This window comes from Petaurus breviceps, unplaced genomic scaffold (assembly GCF_028583685.1).
Source record: "Petaurus breviceps papuanus isolate PSGF00001 unplaced genomic scaffold, PetGlider_PUasm1.0 551, whole genome shotgun sequence".
NCBI lineage: Eukaryota > Metazoa > Chordata > Mammalia > Diprotodontia > Petauridae > Petaurus > Petaurus breviceps.
This window is the reverse complement of record NW_027186372.1, coordinates 20,459,496-20,480,862: the sequence shown is the minus strand read 5'-3', so window position 1 is coordinate 20,480,862 and position 21,367 is coordinate 20,459,496. Positions and strand designations below refer to the sequence as shown.

The window sequence follows — 21,367 nt, the reverse complement described above, 5'->3', positions numbered from 1 at the left end:
TCTCAAATGGAGATTAGTTTCCAATCATAAGTAAAGTACATTCATTTGTTCAATCATAGAACACAAAAAGGTCAAAAGTTCCCCACCCCTGGATCACAATTGAATCTACCCCAGAGTTACAACAAGTTTAAGCACAGCACTTAACACCCAAATGGAGGTCTTTTCTTCATCTTGACAGGAGGCCAAGTTTTCAGCAATCTTTGTTCCTGGGGAGACAAAGCTTAGCAAGGCCACAAGATACATTGCCAGTCTCTTCATTAATTTATCCTCTGTCTGCAGAAAAATCCTAGGACCCCTGAAAACATTAGCAAAACCCCCTCCCAGGATTTCTGTAAACATACAACAAGAAAATCCTTCTTCAGGGCTTCTGAACCAACAGCAAGGTTCCCAGACCCCTGCAACAACAGCACTGTCCTTCACCAGTGGACAGTATTCACTCTCTGTCTGCAGAACAGTCTCAGGAGCTCTGAACCAACAGCCAGGTTCCAGGACTTCTGCAACAACAGGACTGTCTTTCACCAGTGGACAAGTCTGGCAAAACAACATCAAAACAGACAGACAAAGTACCAGCAAAACAGCCGTGTCTCCTCAGTCCTTGGCAGCTGTGGGGGCAGGTCTCAAACGTCCAGGGCAATTCAAAGTGGCCTTCAGCAATCCTCTCAGTCTCTCTCTGCCTCCACAAGGGTGCTGCTTCCAAAAAAAGTTCTTCTGCCTCTCTCTCTTGTGTCTCTCCAAATCTACATCACCAGCTCCTCCCAGTTCAGGACTCTCTTTTCACATCAACAAGTCCATCCCACAGGTGGGATTAATAAGCTCTGGGCTTTAACACAATCAAACCAAAAACCAAGCCAATACGGGGGGATCTTTATATTCCATTACTATCACACTTAGGGAAGCTTTTCTGGGCACTCCTCATGTGAGAAGGATGTGCCCCAAGTGTCATATATACTACAGAATGAGTTGTATTATTGGGGTTTAGGGGTGCTTGGACCCAGAAATAGCATCATGTGATCCTACCTGAATTAATTCAACAAACACCTTATTTCAGCCCACCAAAAAATTAATTTTATTAAAACATCTACCATATGGGCCACTCTTAAGAAATCTCAGCATTGGCTAGACTCTTTTTTTTTTTTTTTAACAAGGGATCCGGCTTTATTCACTGCCAATATCTGGGGAAGAAGTGGAGCCCAACATAGAAAAAAGTCCAGTGGGGGGGGGGGATCACACTGGAAAAAAAGACAAATTTGAGGAAGAAAGTGCTGCCCCAGGCCCAGGGGGCAACAATTCCTCTGACTGGTCCAAAAGACAGGAAGAGACTCAGAGGAGTGCAACAGATCATAGAGAAATTTGGCTCTACTGAGGAAGAGGAGCCCAAAGTGGACCACGAGGGGGTACTGGTGGACGGAAGAAGGCCGGGGTGGAGGAAGGGGTCCTCTTTGGTGGCCATAGGGAGGACTGCTGTATCCGTAGGGGGGGAGCATTAACGGAGGAGGCCCTCGTATACCATGGGGAGGCATGGGGCCTGAGTGACCCATGGGAGATCCAAAAGGGGGTCCTCGGGGTGGCATTCCCATAGAAGGGGGACCAGGATGGGGCATTCCTGGTGGTGGTCGTGGAGGAGGCTGTCCCCCTGAGCCTGGGGGTCCTGCGTGGGGGTGTCCAAAGCCATGGGGACCATGGTGGGCGAGCTGCATCTGAGACATACCGGGATGAGGCATCCCGCCTGGTGGGAATGGATGGGGATGTGAATGGCCATGTCCAGGATATCCTGCCCCAGGGGTTCCTGCTGATGGAGTGCCATGGGCTCCAGCTCCAGGTGGCATAGGTGCGGGAGGCATTGGTGAAGGAAGGGCTCCAGGTACTGGAGGTAGGAATGAGCCTGGTGGGGGCATACCTGGTGGAGGAAGCCCAGATCCCAAAGAAGACACGACAGGATTCGGGGCAGAGGGTGGGGGTGGTGCATCAGCAAACAGCTGATGTGGCCGATCTGCCTGAGACAGGGGGTTCTGCGCTGCCAGAAGTCGTTCTTCGGCAGAACCGTGGCGTCCCCCCTTAGAGTCCTTCTTGAAGGCATAAGACACTGTGATAGGTCGATTACACAGATACTGCCCGTTCATGGCCTCAATCGCTGCATCAGAGGCATCGAATGAAGCAAAATTGATAAAGGTATAGCCCTTGAAGTTGCCTGTGTCAGGATCCCCCATGATCTTGGGAGTCTGCAAAATGACCCCGAAGGCGCTGAAGGTGTCATAGAGCAGCTTCTCATCACTCTCGGGATCGAGGTTCCCTATGAAGATGTTGGCCCCCACGTCCAGGTTCTTGTTGTGCGCCGAGGCTTTGTTCACTCGTATGGGCTTCCCATACAGTTTGATCATGTTCATGATCTTAATAGCATAGTCAGCATCCTCCTCACTCAGGAACTCCACGAATCCATAGCCTTGGTGCTGCCCCGTGACTCTGTCCTTGGGCATGTGAGTGCTGACCACCTGCCCAGCCTGCAGAAAGAGCTCCCACAGCAGTGGCTCACTGACCTTCTCATCCAGGCCCCCCACTACACAGTGGCATCCTGATTCCCTTCGGAGATGGGCCCCGCCGCCATACTGAATGTGCTCTCACCGTCTCCAGGCAGCGGCTCCGCACCGGGAGCGCTTCTGCTTTCGGGGCACCGGTAGGGGAGGGGCTCATTGGCTAGACTCTTAAGGAATCTGAACATTTTCATTACATATGAGCCAGGTTGAATCTGAGCCTCTTAATAGTGCCCAAGATGGACTTATATACAGAATGAGTGTGGGAGGGATCTAGGGTTGGCCAATTAGTCTGGGGTGACTAAAGGAGAGATCTATGGGAGTGTTCAGTAGGCTGGGGTGACTAGAGGTCAGAGGTCAGGAACCAAGAGAATGGGTTTTTGATAGGATCAAGGGTGGGAAGTAGCAGAATGCTATCTGGAGATAACAGAAGATGGAGGGCAAGGCTCCACAGAGATTTGGGCATAGTGATAATGGAAGGCTTATGGCCTCAGGGGAGCACCTGGTCAAGTGAGGAAATTCAGGCAGAGTTCAAGGTGGGGTTTCCAAGGGCCCATGGACAAATGGGACCCAAATTATTTTGGGCTAAGTGGTGAAGGTCTTGGCTTGGGCCTGTACCCTGTCAGCATTATGGTAGATACTGAAGAATACAGTGCCAGTCATTACAGAGTATAATAATAGCTTACATTTTCTATAAAGCTTTAAGGTTTATAAAATATCTTAGATACATTATCTCATTTAAATGGTCATATCAAGTCTAAGTGGTAGAGAGTGGAGCATTGTTATTCCCATTTTGCAGGTAGTGAAATGGAAGTTCAGAAAGATAAATGACTAAGCCAAGGTCCCATTGGTAATCTGTGATAGATGTACTTTAAAATAAAGATATTTTCTCTAGAAAATATCTAGAGATAGGCTTTCTGTCCATGCCTGGTACTTACCCACTTTTCCTCATATATCACTATAACTTTGCTAGTGAAAGCAGTCTAAGGAAGAGAGGAACCAAAGGCACAGAAGTAGGAGTGAGTAAAGCGTGAGTGAAAGGCATTGCAGAGCTCATAAACATTGTAAGAGTTAGAGTCCTTTCCAATAGGGAACTCAGAGGCTGAAGAGCACAAGCTTGATATGCTGATGTGTTTGGCAAAGCTCAACTTCTAATTAAATCCAACAGATGCTGAAAAACATCTTTGGAAAGCTGTAACCTTTTAGTTTGTGAGAAGACTTATGAAAAAGATTCTTGGGATCCCCTTTAAAGCGCACAAAGATTAATTACATATAACGAAACTCAATTATCCCCCATTCAGACTTTTTTTTTCCTTTTTAGTCTTGGAACTCATTCTTTTCCATAAATTTTATTTGCCTTAATGTTAAATAAAACTCAGCCTTAAAAAAGCTACAGCCTGGGGTTTGGCAAGCACAGTTTGAGAGTAAATTAAAGATATTTATCCTTCTACCAACAGGGCTCTTCATTATTTTCCCCAACACTTCTCCTTCTCTGTTCAATGTACTCCTCCCCCCCAATCTTCCACCCAATTCAAGCAATTCTCCGATTTGAAAGCCCACAGCCTTGCAGTAATTGCTTTCTCAGGCTGCTGAAATCTTCATGCCTCCTATTTACTTAGCACCTAGCAATAGCCAAAAATTTCTTTCCTCAGCCAGAGGATTGAAATCTGACACTCCAGAACCCAGAGTGGTGCTGCCAGGAATGCAAAATGTTTGGAAAACCTGCTCTGCCAAGCTCGGGAGCCTATTAGAAATGACATAGCTGAAAAGATTGCAGCGTGTGGTCCTCTCAAAGCAATCGTTTACTCCACCTGAATGCTAACAGTCCCTTCCAGAGAGCAGACTTGTCTGCCTTAGGGCTTCACTGCTCAAAGCAGAATTCAAGCTGTTCTTTCAAAGCCTTCCCCAAGGTCTGCAACTCAGCCCTTCAATCAGTGAGAAGCCAATCTATTGAAAGTTGGTTTGGGAAGGGAAATCAAGGACCTTTAGGGACACAGAGACCCAAATTTCTTAAAAGCATAATTGAAATCCATACTGAAATAAGCTAGATGGTCATTCCTTTCTGGGATCTGCTTTTGGCTTTCTGGACTTTTCCCTGTATGCCAAAGCAGCTTATTCACCCTGCAAGTATATTCTGTCTCTGGCCTTCTCATATTGGAAGTATCCTCTGCTTTATGGTCCCTTCTTCTGATGTGTCAGTGTTGTGGTTTACATTCAGGGATGCCAAAAATTGTTGAGGGGGAGCTCTGCCCACCCCAAAACTGTTTGGGTTTCATGATGTGTTGTGGTGGAACCGTCTCAAAGAATTCAGTCAGACCACCTCTAATCCAAGCATTTATTGAGATTGATACCTCTCATGAAGCGGCCAAGTTCCAAGAGGAACCAGCAACTTTAGAGGAAGCAAGATGGATTTTTATAGAGTAAAGATGCAATTACACAACAGAAATTTACATAGAATAGAGGAAAATCATTAATATTAAAAAGGCAGGAGGCATTTGTTAAGGGATTAGGTAATGGAGGAGGGGTCCCATCTATGTGCAGGTTAAACATTCTGGTCATGCTGCCCTCCAACTGGCTAGCTATTGAGGTCCTGTCTTGGGCTAGATGGATGATGGGATTGTGATTGAATATAACACACCTGTTTCTGTGGGAATGAGTCTGGGGGCAGTGACCAGGTAGAGGCAGTAGCTAGGTTGGACACACCTGCTGTTTCTGTGGGAACTAAGAGTTCTGGGACACACCTGTTGTTCTAGTGAGCACTGAGGCTTAAGCTAGGATATTGGGGGGGGGAGGGCTAGGTAGATACAGTGGGCCTGCAGTGAAGTTTGGATATTGGGACCGAGGGCAGTTCTGTTAGGACTCCATCATCAGTTCCTATTAGAACATCTATTTTAACAAAAATGCTTGGGACAGCCACATCTCCTTTATCACTTCCAACAAGACTTTCTCAAACCTCACCCCTCTTCTTCTACCACCAGCCCCTCCTTTCAGCTTTCTTTTATATATTTTCTCTCTCTTGGAAATTATAATTTCCTTGAAGGCAAGAACTCTTTTTTTATTAAAAAATAATGTTATTTAATAATATTTATATATTAATTATATTTTATTTTATTTATTATTTATTAATAAAAAAATAGGTTATATTTATAATATATATATTATATGATATAATTAATATAACATATAATAATTATATTATAATAATATTCTATTATTTTTATTACCACCACTTAGCACACCTAGTGCTGAGAGGACTGTTACTCTGGGAAATTGTGGGGTGAAGTGGAAACAAAAGTATTGATTTATTGTCATAGGTCCTCAGTTCAAATCTAGACTCTGACACTATATTATGGGTAAAGCAATTAGCCTTTATGGGTTTCAGTGTCTTCATTTATTAAATGAGAAAGTTGGATGAATTATGGAATACTTTGAAGCTTTAAGTTAATAATCCTATGAACAAAAGCTAGACAGGAGTGGTCCTCAATAGTTCCCATTCACTCAAAACAGGAACAGAACATTTATGAGTGAGGTTGATAAGAACCACCAAGGGCGGGGGCAGCTAGGTGACACAGTGAATAGAGCACCTCCCCTGGAGTCAGGAGTACCTGAGTTCAAATCCGGCCTCAGACACTTAACACAAAAACTAGCCTTGTGACCTTGGGCGAGTCACTTAACCCCAATTGCCCTCCAAAAAGCAAAAAAAGAAAAAAAAACACCAAAGGAAGCTCTCTAAACATATCTCCCTATAATCCAGAGTCTATGTGATCCAACCTCCTCTTTGGGGAGGGAGGGAGGAGGGAGAGAAAAGAGAGATAGGGAAAGGGGGGAGAAAGTGGTAAGGGAAGAGAGAGGAGAAGAGAGACACATGTACACTATACACAGGGGGAGAGAGAGAGAGAGAGAGAGAGAGAGAGAGAGAGAGAGAGAGAGAGAGAGAGAGAGAGAGAGAGAGAGAGAGAGAGATTTATAACCTTAGGGTGAGCCAGTTATTTGGCAATCTGGGGCAACATAAGAACCTGAAGACTTGGAAAGAATTCTTAAAAGGAGAAAATAGGAGAATAGAAAAATAGTGCTCACCAAAGACAAACTCTGACACTTTAAAGTTGATGCTAAATGTCAGTGATATTGTGGAAGAAGCAGTGGTTCTAATAAGAGGGGATCTGTAGCCAAATCCTTACCTCTCACTCTTGCTACTTCTGTGACCTTGGGCAACTCACTTATTTTCTTGAACCTCAACTTTCTCATTGATTAAAGGGGCAGGTTGGACTAGGTGGTTTTCAGGTTGCTTACATTAATACATCCATGATACAGGGTTGTCATGATATTTTAGTGACTCTGAAGATTATGTTGTGTTGGTGAAAGAAGCTAATTTAATTGGGTTTAGTTACTCTGGTCTCAAAGACACAAACTGGACCCATTATGAATTTAACAAAGATTCTTAAATTTTGTGTATTTGTGTGTGTGTGTATGTGTGTGTGGTGAGGTGTATGGTATGTTATGGATCCCTTTGACAGTCGAAGTGTCCCATATCAGAATGATATTTTCAAAGTAGTAAAATAGAATGCATAAGATTATAAAAGAAACAAATTATGTTGAAATAAAGATACATTTTTCCTATTCAATTTTGTTGTTGTTGTTTAGTCATGTCTGATACTTCATGATTCCATTTGGGTTTTTTTTTGACAAAGTTACTGAAGGGTTTTCCCCTTCCTTCTTCAGCTTCTTTTACATATCAGGAAAATGAGGCAGACAGGGTTAAGTGACTTATCCATGGTCACATAGCTAGTAAATGTCTGAAACTGGATTTGAACTCACATCTTCCTGACTCCAGGCCCAATGCTGTATCCACTGTAACACCTGTGATTAAGAAACTCTGTTTCTGAACTCTCACAAGTAATGACTCAGGCTCCAGTTTTTAATGGAACAGTGCTTTGAAATCATGGCAACAGCATGACAATTTGCAAATGTTCCAAGAAATACAACTTAGTTCGTATGGGTTGCTGGGTTTTGAATACTGTATACTGAGTTGATTAGGAGCACAGATACAAAGATGGCCTCTCTACCTAGCAGAAACCTAGAAATGGCAAGATGCCTAGTAATTTGATTGTGCTTCTGGAAAGCTATTTTAACATTTATTCAGCTAAATGAGGAGTCATCAACATGAGCCACAGGAGACATGGTGACCTGGGGCATAATGGTTTATATTTATAGAGATCTATCTGTCCTCTAATAAGCTGAAAGGTCTGCAAGTCCTTCAAGGGCTTGAGGTAAAAAAAAAAATGAAAGTTATTACCACTGTGGCTTATCCAAATCACAGTAATTCCTGCAGAAAAATGAAAATATTAATGAAAATATGCATTTATATTATGTTCTACCTTTTTGGGATCCTTATCTCCACCTCTACCTACATGAGATCTTTCCAATGGTTAGAGATCTTCCTTCCTTGAAATTTTTTTCATATTTATTATGTATATATTTTCTATTTATTTAGTGTATGTATTATTTCCCCCAGTAGAATGTAAGTGACTTGGTGACAGGGAATGTTTGCATTTTTGTTCTCTTATGCCCAGTGTCTGGCACATAGGATTTGCTAAAGGGATGTTTATTGGATTTAGTTGAGTCTAATTCACAATCTTATTTGATATTCATAATTTTCTTGGGAGTAAGGTAGGAAGGAAATACTATGCTCTGACTTCATGGATAAAGAAAATGAGTTCCACTACATGAAATGACAGAGGCAGCTAGTTGGTTCAGTGACTAGAGACCTGACCCTGAAGACCGGAGTTAAAATCTGGCTGCAGACACTTTCTAGTTTTGTAAGCTTGGGAAAAAAAAAATAACTTAACCTCTATTTGCCTTGGTGGCGGCTAGCTGGCACCGTGGATCTGGAGTCAGGAAGACCTGAATTCAAATCTGTCCTCAGAATCTTACTAGCTATGTGACCCTGGGCAAATCACTTAATCTCTGTTTGCCTTCATTCACTGGAAAAGGAAATGGCAAACCATTCCAATGTCTTTGCCAAGAAAACCTAATGGACAATAAGATCCATGGACTGAAAAAGACAAAAGATGAAATGATTGATTCAAGATTATGGAGGTGATTTTAATGGCAGAGCTGGGGATTGGAATTCCTCACCCCAAATACCATTTCTTTTATTCTTCTTGAGGCCTTCTTTAATAAAAGGCCCTACCATCAATCAGCATTCAAGAGGCTATTGTGTACCAGCTACTATGTGCCAGGTGTTGTAAACAGATACACAGAAAAATGTAAAACAGCCCCTGCTTTCTCTTCTTTTGAGGGAAACATCACAGACATACAAGTTAATACCAAATACAGGAAGAACCAAAAGTCTTAGTTTAGTTTTGAGTGAATCGCTTAAAACTACACTAAAATTTGTGTTACCCCATTCATATACAAAGTAAATACAAAAGTAATTTTAGGTGGAGGACTCATGCAAGGCTGGTCTTTGAGCTGAATTTTGAAAGAAGCTGAGGATCTCGAACATGTAGGTGAGAACAACGGGCAGTTCTTGGTAGATGAGCTGCCTGTGGAAATGCAAGGCGATAGGAGATGGGATCCTCTTCTAAAGAAATTATTTCATTATATCTATTACTCAAATAATCAAAAAATATTCATTAAGTGCCTATTATGTGCCAGGCACTGGTATAAGCACTGGGAGTCCAAAAAGGGGCGAAAAGTAGTCTGTGCCCAGTAGCAGTTTACAATCTAATGGGGAAGACAGCATGCCAACAAACATAAACAAAGCAAGCTATGTACAGGATAGATAGGAAATAATCACAAAGGGAAAGCACTATATTAAGAGGGGTTAGGGAGGCTCTTGTAGAAGGTGGGATTTTAGTTGGGACTTAAAGAGCCAGGGAAGTCAGCAGTAAGAATGGGGAAGGAAGATTGGTATAGAAATCGGAGACAACTAGAGAAAATTCCCAGAAACAAAAGATGGAGTGTCTTGTGTGTGGAATAGCTAGGAGGCCAGGCTCACTGGATTGAAGAGTACTTCTGGAGGAATAAGGTATAAGAAGACTGGAAAGACAGAGGAAGGCCGGGTTATGAAGGTCTTTGAAAGACAGAACATTTTGTATTTGTTCTTGGAGCCAATAGTCCTTACCCTGAGGCTTTTGTGGGGACTAGAACTCAAGAGGATGTAAATTAGCCTTTCAAGCTTTCACCTGAAAGCTATGAAATGGAGAATAGAGGTATCTTGCAGGTAGATAGTGACTAGCAGTGAGACAGGATTACTAGGGGTAATTCTAATTCCCAGGGGTAATTCTGTCTAAATTAACTGCTGATATTTCAAGCTGCAAAAATTCTGTGTACTAGTTTCATTAAAAAGAATGTATGTATGTGTGTGTGTGTCTTTTTTTTTTCATTCCATGAAATGCTACCTCTGCTCAGAAGGAAATTGGTGATAAAAGCACACTTCCCCAAGGAACCAGGCCAATACACAACCATGATAAGGTAATATCCAAATTAGTCTTTAATAGAACAGAGGGGAAAGAACCATCATTTCTCATATGTAACACTCTTCCTTCTTAGAATGAGGAAAAGGGAATGAAAGTAATGTTGTGGTAGCATAAATGTGCCTCCCAGGCTCTTGGTCCATTCAGAATCAGCCTCCAGCTCTGCAAAGTTGCCAAGCAGATTGGTGAACCACAACAAAAATTTAGCTGATACTGAGAAGGATTCCTGTTTTTTTAAACCTTCTAGGAAAATTACTCCATCCCTGGGGATACAAATATGAAAGCTAGATAGTTGCTGCTGTCAATAAAACTTACTTTACTTCTCCATTTTTGGTCCCTTCTCTTCCTCCCCAGCTCCCTCCCCTTCTTTGCTGGGAAAGCCTTCATTGTTCCCAGTATTACCTTCTCCCTTCTTTTTCCCAACTACTATCTAGCATCATAAACATGGGCAAGCAAAACCACTGATAAGTTGGGTAGACAACCCTCCAAGACAGTGGGGAGAAGGGCTGGTAATCAGGCACATCAATGCAAATGATTTATTTGAACAGTATGGAGTTTACTCAACCTGTACCCACACAGATGGTTTATACAGTTCTAACAAAGAGCTATCACTCATCTGACCGACCCCACAAGAACTGGGAGCCTGCATTAACCCTGTTATGTACCCATTCATTGTAGTTTGTGGATTTGACATAGCTAGGTGGTTCAGTGGATAGAACACCGAATTTGGAGTCAGGTCTGGCTTCAGACAGTTACTAGCTGTGTGAACTTGGGCAAGTCACTTAACCCTTTTTGCTTCAGTTTCCTCATCTGTCAATTGAGCTGGAGAAGGAAATGGAAAATAACTCCATTATCCTTGCCAAGAAAAACCCAAATGGAGTTACAAAGTGTTGGACACGACTGAACAATAAAACATTCCTAGGAACGTCTAAAGTCTAATGAGGGGGATAAGGTTTCCCATGACAAACTCACCAATTTGCTTTAAAACCTCTAAACCAGCTTTGATAATTTACTTATGATAAAGTTATAGTTCAGGTTTATGGCCCACTAAGACTGATGTAAGAAGCAGTCATACAAAATAAATCAGATATGTGACAGATACTTTATACCTACTCACAAAAATAAAATAATCATAGTAACGGATTAGAACAAAATTCAGTCACTTAACTTATAATTAAAGTTAAAATTGTTGAGGAGGTTAATATTTAAATTTCATCAGAGCTTAAAATAATTGTTATAATATTGCTAATCAGGTAATTTATATTTCACTTCAGCTGAATGCTAGCCAAATAACCAAGCCTGATTTTCCTTTCTGTGCCAAACTTCTCCTGCTCAAAAGCTTCCCTTGCTAGCAGCTCATGCCTGCCCCTTGTTCCAACCCTATGGGACCTCCAGTTAAACTCACAAGGTCCTTGTGACAGTTTCCTCATGGTATATTTGTTTTCTTAAGGGCAGGAAAGAAGAATCATGAAAAGGTAGAGGTGTGAATCTTAATAGCAGATAATGGATGTAAAGGACTTGGAAATCCTTAAAGTGCTACATAAATTCCAGTTATTATGTATATTTTTTGTTATCCTACAGAAAATCTGATGATGACTTCATTCCCTGAGCCTTTTGTAACACTCTTGCTGAGCTCAAGCAATGTTTATAGGGTAATTTTCCTCTGTTTAATAGTTGAGACAAGAGACATGGAGTATTTTTTTTCTCTCAATTGTCCCTTCTAGGTTCCCCTCACTTCCATCTCCTTTATTCAGTAATCTTTCCTCCTTTGAGGTCTGTAAAATCCCTACCCAATCAAAATCTTGGTACTTGTAGTTTACAGACTTGCAGGACACTCTCCTTCCTTCTTCAATGAATTTAGATCCTTTCTCACAAACTTTCTTTCCTTCCCAAGTCCTGCGATCATACTAAGGAACTTTAACATACATTTGGATACTTCCTCAAACACCCTAATCTCTTGGTTTCTCAATTTACAAATTATTCATGACTTACTTCTCTATCACACCTGTCATACAAAAACCAATCATACTCTTGATCTTGCCATCACCCACAATTTTAACACTTACATGTTCAAGAAATCTGAAATTCCCTTAATTATTCACAATACATTGGCTTTCCACCTCTCTCTCTGCCATCTTATACCGAAATCTAGTTTCTATCTATTCCATGGCATACAATTCATAAAGTATCTCAGTTAACTCCTACACCATCAACCTTTTACTAGTATCCCCTCATTTCCCCATCTTAACACCTTAGTGAACCAATTCAACTCTACACTGGCCTTTATTCTTGAGTCTTTTAACCCTTTGGGGAAGTTTGGGGATGAAACCCCAAATCCAAAATATTTAGCAGGAATAGAAGGATCAAGTGAGGTGGGGTTTTTGTTGTAGTTTTCCAATGATAGAGGTGACATCGGCATGTTTGTAGGCAGTAGGAAATGAGGTGGAGCGATATCCATATCATGTCACTTTATCATTGGTGTGGGTGAACCAGAGAATTCTGTACTGGGTCACCTTCTATTTTCCCTCTATGCCACTTCACTTGGTGATCTCATTATTTCTTGTGGGCATAATTATCTTTATGCTGATGATTCTCAAATCTACTTATCTAGCTAGACCTAACCTCTCTGCTAAACTCCAGTCTTGCATCTCTAACTGCTTTTCAGCTATCTTGAATTGGTCTCAACATGTCCAAAACTAAACTCATAATTTCTGTCCTTGTTTTCAAAACTTTCCTATTATTGTAGAGGACACTAACATTCTCTCAGTCCCTGTAGTGCCAATATAGTATTTACAGTGCCCATGATCACGATAAAGACCATGACTATAAATATCACATGATGTTCAATTGCAACATATACCAAACTCTCCAGATAGAAGACAGAACTGAAGCATTTATTTAGACAACAGAAAACCAAATCCTAAAACCAGTAAGCCGATTCTATCATAGTATCAAAGATATTCAGTAGTCATAATGCCGAGAGCCACAGCATACTTCAGTCTTCCCACAAACCAATACAAGATCTATATCTACTCAAAAGCTTATCTGACTTCTTGCCAGAGGTCCTACTCTCTCTCCCACCATATGGCTAGCTCTGAGTAGCAGCATCCTGTGGTCTCTGCTTTGCTTCAGCAAACTCCTCCAACCACAGGCTCCATGTGACTATATTTAGCCTATCAGGGGTTAGAGTTTATCTTCACAGCAGGGAAGCTTCCTGTAGGCTTTTCTGCACCCTTCAGTAAATTCCCTCCATCACAGGCTCCATGTGATTACATTCAGCCTATTAGGGGGCAGAGTTTACTTTCAAAGTAGAGAATGTCTTCAAACTTCCCCCAGGCTTATTAAGGGGCAGGGAAGATCTCCAAATTCCCATTCCCATTACACGCCCCCAGACTTGCTATTGAGCTGTCTTTCTCAACTCTACAATATTTCTCTCCTCCATATGCAATCTGTTGTAGAAGCCTGTTTAATTTCATTTTTGCTACATCTCTACCTATGCCCCCTTCTTGCCTCTGACTCTGAAACTACAGGCCTTCATCTCCTCACACCTGTACTATTATAATAGCTTACTTGCTGCAAGTTTCTCAGATCATCATCTAACTACAAAGCTGATTTTCCTAAAGTACAGGTACAACCATATTATCTCCTTACTTAATAAACTTTTATCTCTATCACTTTTAGGGTAAAAAACCAACTCCTCTGTTAGTCTTTTAAGGCCCTTCATAACCTCTCCTTTGCCTCACTTTTGCAGTCTTCTTACTGAAATCTAGTGACATTGGTCTCCTTACTATTCTCCAAATAAAATAGCCCATTTCCCAGTCCTAGACTTTTTTCTCTGGCTGTCTTTTCCACCAGGAAGATTCTCCCTCTTCATCTTCAACATGGATTTATTGTCTTCAAGTCTTAGATAAAATAAATCTTACCTTCTATAGGAAACTTTTCTTAACCCATCTTATTTCTAATGCCTTCCCTCTTTTGATTATTTCTTATTTACCTTAGATACAGCTTACTTGTACATATTTGTTTACTTGTTGTCTCCTTCATTTTTGGGGAGATTCTTGATGACAGGGACTATCTTTTGGTTTTCTCTGTAACACAAGGCCTTAGCACAGATCCTTGTACTTAGGCAATTAATAAAAGATCATATGTTAGTGGGGGTGGGGATATATAGATGTCTACACCCAGAATTTTAAGTTTAGTCTGAAGAATAAAAAGACAAAAATGTCAAAATATCTAATAAAAAAAAGTACCAGATGTTAAATTATATTGTAAGACAGAAGTTTTCAAAACTATTTGGTACTGGCTAAGAAACAGAAAAGTAGATTAGTGGAACAGAGTAGACATACAATTTGCAACATCAAATAAGTGTAATCCTGTTGCATATGACAAGTGTGAAGACTTAAGATTTTGGGATAAAAATTCATTAATTTGTAAAAATTTTTGGGAAAACTGGAAAGCACTATGTCAGAAATTTGGCATAGACCAATATCTTAAACTATGTTCCAAGATAAAGTAAAAATAGATACATGACCTAGATATAAAGAAGGATGTTACAAGACAATTTGGAAAAAAAAAAAACCATTGAACAAATTACTTGTCAGATTTATTGATAGGTCAACAATTTATAAATAGGCAAGAGATAAAAAACAGAGTGAGGTGTAAAATGGACAACTTTGATTACATGAAATTTAAAAGGTTTTGTACAAATAAAACAAATATAGCCAAGATCATAAAGAAAGCAGAAAATTGGGGAATTTTTTATTGATAGTTTCTCAGACAAATGTTTCATATCTCAGACATATAAAGAACTTTGTAAAAATCTATAAGAATATGAGCCATTCCCAAATTGATAAATGCACAAAGGATTTAACAGGCAGTTTTTAGATGTAGAAATCAGATTAATCTATAGTCATATGAAAAATGCTCTAAAGTGTTATTGATTAAAGAAATGCAAATTAAAACAGATATTTGAAATATCATTTTAACCCAATTAGATTGGCTAAAATGATTGAAAGAGAAAGTGACAATTGTGGGGAATACAGAAAAATTTGGATGTTGGTGGAATTGTGAACTGATCCAACTATTTTGGAAAGCAACCTGGAATTGTGCCCAAAGAGTTATTAAACTCCCTTTGACCTTGCAACACAAGTAGTATGTCTACTTCCAAAGATGATTAGGGAGAAAAGAACCTTTATGTTCTAAAATATTTATAGTAGTTCTTTTTGTGGTGGCAAAGAACTGAAAAATACAGAGATACCAATCAATTGGGGAATGGATGAACAAGTTACAATATATAATTGTGATCGACTACTACAATTCTATAAGAAATTATGAGCTCGATGATCTTAAAAAAAAGTGGATAGATTTGCCTGAACTAATGAAGAGTGAAATGAGCAGAACCAAGAGAATATTATACGCAGTAACAGTAATATTGCTTTGAGAACAACTTCGAGCGAATAAATCATTTTGACTATTATAAATACCCAAGTTAATTGCAAAGGACATATGAAGGAAGTTACTGTCTGCATCTAGAAAAAGAACTGAAAAACAGAAGCATGTATAGAATGAGTTTACATATATATACATATATATGCATGCATATATACATGCACATATGCATATGCATGTATATGTAAGTGTATATATGCATGTACATATGTGTGTGTGTGTCTAATGTTAGCCATCTCTACAGGGGAAAGGGAAGAAAAGGGGAAAAAAGAAATTTACATGATAGCTATTATATATTTTAAAAGAATAGCAAGTTCTACATGAGAGATTTGCAGTTTCATGTGCAATAATCTTTTTTAATTATACTACATTATGGAAATTCTTGCTTTATTCCATAAACAAAACAAAATCAAAATAAAAAAAGTATAGTCTGCATTATTAACACTTTCTTAACTACAGATAATCAGATGGGATAGATGGTGGAATGGGAAGTAAAATTTATGCTTTAGATCTTCTAGATCCTCCTTCTAAATAGCCTAAAAGTATGCCAGACCCAATTTTGATTTGGAATACCAAAAAAAAAAAAAGTAACAAAGCATCATTTTTTCTCAGCTAGCACAGAACAGGAAAATATGTAGAGGATGTGGGGTGGGACCTGACCACAATGCAGCAGAGAGTAGCAACAGCTGCATCCAGAAGCAGAAGCAGTGGTGGGGAGCACTCCAGTGCCCAGGGATGGTAGGGGGACTGAATACCAGTCCAGGAAAGAGTTGGATAGAAGAGATCCCAATGGACCCCTATCCTAGCAATAGGGCTGAGAAGAGTAGACACAAGGGAAAAAGGTCCCTACCAGTGTAAGGACAAATAGATAAGTTCCAGAAATATAGCTCTGAACCCAAGGACAAAGTAGGGATTTTATTCTTTATTCTAACCTTTAGCCCCATACATAAGCCTACAGTGGAATAAACCACATCAGGAAACCAAAACCTCGTGGGAGCCAGCAATTCAGTTTCACTGAACCCGTGGTACCTTCCAGCAGGGTAACAGTTACTGAGTCCAGTAGCAGTTTATAGAAATTCAACTACTGACAAATCAACAAACCCAGACTTCAGTGGGAAGTTACAGAATATGAAATAAACCCACAGAAATAACTAGCATTTCTGTATATTACTAACAAAATCATCAGGAAGAGACAGAAAAAGAAAATCCATTTAAAAGAATTATAGATAGTATAAAATACTTGGGAGCGTGTGCCAACACACAGAACAATTCATAAGCACAATTACAAAACACAGCACATAAATCAAGACAGATGTAAATACAATGAAAAGTAGTAGTTGCTAATGGGTAGACTGAGCAAATTAAAAAAAAATGATGTTACATAAATTAATTTTCTTATTTAATGACATACCAATAAAACAGCCTAGTAATTATTTTGTAGAGTTAGAAAAGAATTTATACCTCAGAAAACATCCATCAGTTGGGGATTGACTAAACAAGTTATGCTATATAAATGTGATGATAATAATTTGCTGTAAGAAATTATGAAGTAAGGGATGCTAAGTGGGGCAGTAGATAGAACATGGACCTTGGAGTCAGGAAGATCTGAATTCAAGTCTGGATTCAGACACTTGATACTTAGTAGCTGTGTGACCCCATGCAAGACACAACGCCAATGGCCTGCAAAAAAAGAAAAGGTAAATAAAATGATGAAGGTAATGGTTTCAAAAAATCCTGGTATGACTTATATGAACTGATTCAAAGTGAGAAGAACCCAGAGAACAATGTATAAAATAATGGCAACATTATAAAGATAAACAACTGTGGAATAGTTGGAAATTCTGATCAACACACTGACCCACCATAATTACAAAGGAGTTGAAATAAAAAGTACCATCCACATCCAGATCCAGAATTAATAGACTCAGTACAGATTGAAGCATATTTTGGCTAATGTGGAAATGTGTTTTGCATGATTTAATATTTGTAAGGATTTTATATTTCTTGTCATCTAAAAGGGTAGGAAAAAGGGTGAAGGGAGAGTGAGACTTTGGAATTTAAATAAACTAAAATTTATACAAAGACAAACACATAATTTAGGCCACAAAGCAATGGTTTGAAATGACTATAAATTTCTGAGGTACAAATGCTCACCTTGAAAATTTAATAATGGATCCTTACTAGTCGTTTGAGATGGCTCCTGCCCACCCTGGAGTAAAGGCAGTGAGAGCCTCAGCCAAAGCTTGCCTATTTGACTGTATATTCCACATGAGTGGGAGATGGGAGATTGAATAATTACTATCCCACAAAATGACACAGAGAAGCTAACTTCCTGCTGAGGACAGCCCAGCAGGCCGGCAGGAATTGGCCAGCACAGCACTCTGGGAGCTGAGCCCAGCCCCACCCCAAGGTTTTAGTCCTAGGGCAGAAATGAACAACTACCAGCTGGAGGGACTCCAGATCGCCAGCAGCTGTGGCAGTCCAGAATTATCAACACATAGATGCCAAGGACTAAGTGAGAGGTCAGTGCAGTGTGGACTTTGGGACCCACTCATTGGCAGAGTGTCAGCTTTTGCCCCCGGGGCAAGAAGACACTGAGGTTTGCAGCCAAACCTCTGCCATATGGCAGCTTCAGCTCCTGACCTGCACAGTGTAGGGGGACCATGCGACCAGTCTGAGGGGTAATCGCTCTTGCTGTACCCTGTTTGGATCTGGATTGCAATCTAGGGTGGTCTTTGGGTGTGTGTCCAGCCTGCCAGAGTGTGTGGAGGCCTCAGAGAGGGCACCCATCTAATACCTCCGGCAGCTGAGAAAAGCCCAGCATTTGGTATGAAGCTCACCTGTCAGGTAGCAGAGTCCTCCTGTGCTAAAAGCCCAAAAGTCAAGTAATTGAGTGGTAACATGACCAGGCAAAGGAAGCAAAGCAAACAGAAGAATCCTACATGAGACGCCTATTTTGTGGGCAAAAAGCATCAAAGCATGGAACAGGAGGAAGACAGTTAAGTCAGAACTCTTGCACCAAAAGCTTCAAAGGAAAATATAAGCTGGTTACAGGCCATAGAGGACCTTAAGAAGCATATAAGAAAAGTGGAGGAAAAATTGGGAAGAGAAATGAGAACAATGCAAGAAAATTACAAAATGAGAGTCAACAGCAAACAGAGGAAAATAATACCTTAATAAAATAAACTAACTCAAATATAAAAAGAGGCTCAAAAAGGCAATAAGGAGAAGAATGCCTTAAAAAGCCAAATTTGACAGATGGAAAAAGAATCTCAAAAGCTCACAGAGGAGAATCATTACTTCGGAATTAGATTGTAGCAAATGGAAGCTAATGATTTCATGAGAAATCAAGATGCTGTTAAACAGATCCAAACAAATGAAAGAATAGAAGGCAATGTGAACTATCTCATAGGAAAAACCACTGACCTGGAAAATAGACCCAGGAGGGATAACTTAAAAATTATTGGACTACCTGAAAGCCATGATCAAAGTAAGAACCTAGAAATCATCCTCCAAGATATTCTCAAAGAAAACTGCCCTGATGTTTTAGAACCAGAGGGCAAAATAGAGGTTGAAAGAATCTACCAAGATCAATTCTTGAAAAAGATGCTGAAAAGAAAACTCCTAGGAATATTATAGCCAGGTTCTGAAATTCCCAGATCAAGGAGAGAATATTGCAAGCAGCCAGGAAGAAACAATTATAATATAGTGGAAACACAATCAGGATAACTCGGGACCTGGCAGTTTCTACACTGAGGGATCTAAGGGCTTGGAATATGATGTTCCAGAAGTCAAAGGAGCTGGGATTAAAACCAAGAATCACCTACCCAGCAAAACTGAGTTATCATGTTTCAGGAGAAAATATGGTCATTCAGTGGAAAAGATGACTTTCAAGCATTCTTGATGAAATACAGAGTTGAACAGAAAATTTGACATTCAGATACAAGAAGCAAGCGAAGTATGAGAAGGTAAACATGGAAAAGAAATCATAAGGAACTTATCAAAGTTGAACTATTAGCATTCCTACATGGAAAAAAATGATAGTTGTAAATGATGAAACTTTTCTCAGTATGAAAATAATTGAAGGGAATAGAAATACACACACACATAAAATGTCTATTTTGGAGGGTATATGGGCATATGAATACATATGTGAATGTGTGTATATAGGTTTACAGTTATACATAGATTGAGGGCACAGGACCAATTTTTTTTTTTTAAAGCAAATGGGGGTAAGTAACTTGCTCAAAGTTACATGGCCAGTTATTTCTGGGTGTGGTGCTAATTATCTGAGCCCAGATTTTATCCCCAGGTCATCCCAATACTGGAGCCTGAACTCTTACTCACTGAGCCACCTGGCCAACCCTAAGCAATTGGGGTTAAGTAACTTGCTCAAGGTTACATGGCCAGGTGTTTCTGGGTGGGTGCTAAGTGTCTGAGACTGGGATTCGATACCCAGGTCATCCCCACACTGGAGGTGGTGCTCTTACTCTCCATGCTACCTGGCTTCCCCTACAGGACCAATTTAATAGGAAGGGATGATATTTAAAAGGTGAAATTAAGAGGAATATAAATAGAGTGTGTATAGAGGAATATAATGAGAGGAGATGGGGAGAGACAGAATGGGTAAACTATCTCACATAGAAGAGGCAAGGGAAAATGGTTACAATGGAGGGAAAGAATAGGAAGCAAAAGGGAATGGGTCAACCTTATTCTCATTGAATTTGGCTTGGGGAGGGAATGAAATACACCCTAATTAGGATATCTCACCCTCCAAGAGAGTAGGCGGGAAGGGGATGAGAGGGGGGATGATGGAAGGGAGGGCAGGCTGGGGGGGATGGAAGGTAGTAGCACCCACTTTTGAAAAGGGACAGGTTCAAAGTAGAGAATAGAACAAGTGGGAGGTAGGAGAGGAGGGAGGGAAATATAGTCAGTCTTTTACATTATATCTACTATGTTAATGTTTTGCATTAGCTACACTTGTACAACCTATACTGGACTGCGTATTTTCCCAGTAGGGTGTGTGACAAGGGAGGAAGGGAATCTGGAATTCAAAGTTTTAAAAAGTTAAAAAAAATTAAAAATATATATATAAATATATACTATTATTAATAATATTTTAGATGTAATTGGGAAATAAGATATATAGGTACTGGAGCATAGAGATCCACCATGCCCTACTGGAAAAGTCGAAGGGGGTGTGGGAGAAGATATGAGAGAGAGCAGATTGGAGGAGTGGATATCCAGTGGGACTGCTATTTTGGGGCAGTGGGTAAGGGGAAAAATGGGAAGACAATTTGTAACTCAAAACTGCATAAATGAATGATGCATATCAGAAGTTAATAAAACATTTGAAAAAGAAGTGAACAGAAAATACGTGGAAGAATTTTTGTTCTGACTGCCTCCTGTGCCTGAAATAATCTCTTCTTCCTCATCTCTGCCTCTGGGATTCCCTAATTTCATTTAATCCCACCTAAAACAATGCTTTCTACAGGAAGTATTTCACAGACCCTCATAATTCTGGTGCCTTCAGTCATTATATATTTTTTCCTTTGCATAGCTGGTTCCCACATATATGTTTCCTTGATGTCTCCCCCTTCAGATTGTGAACTCCTCGAGGGGAGGGATCAGTTTTTACTGGTTTTTGTACCCCTGCCACCTAGTACAGAGCCTCGCACATAATAAAAGTGTTTACTGACTAAAGTGACTATATGGCTTTCACTTTTCAGTGTTATTACTTTTGGTGTTTATGTCCTTCCAAATTTTTGTAACTGAGACTTGATTTAACACTTATATAACAGCTCTCTCCATCATTTCCTCTTTATTCTCTAGAAGAGCACAGGATACATTGTTTCAATGACTTCTTCACTACCCATAAATCATTTTTCGTCAGTTTTAGACTTAACTATAAAA

At 40.0% G+C, this 21,367-nt stretch overlaps 1 pseudogene; it reads right to left on the bottom strand.

The window, feature by feature from the left end:
- Positions 1–1,356: 1,356 nt before the first annotated feature.
- Positions 1,357–2,602, bottom strand: LOC138172539 (splicing factor 3B subunit 4 pseudogene; annotated as a pseudogene).
- Positions 2,603–21,367: the final 18,765 nt, after the last annotated feature.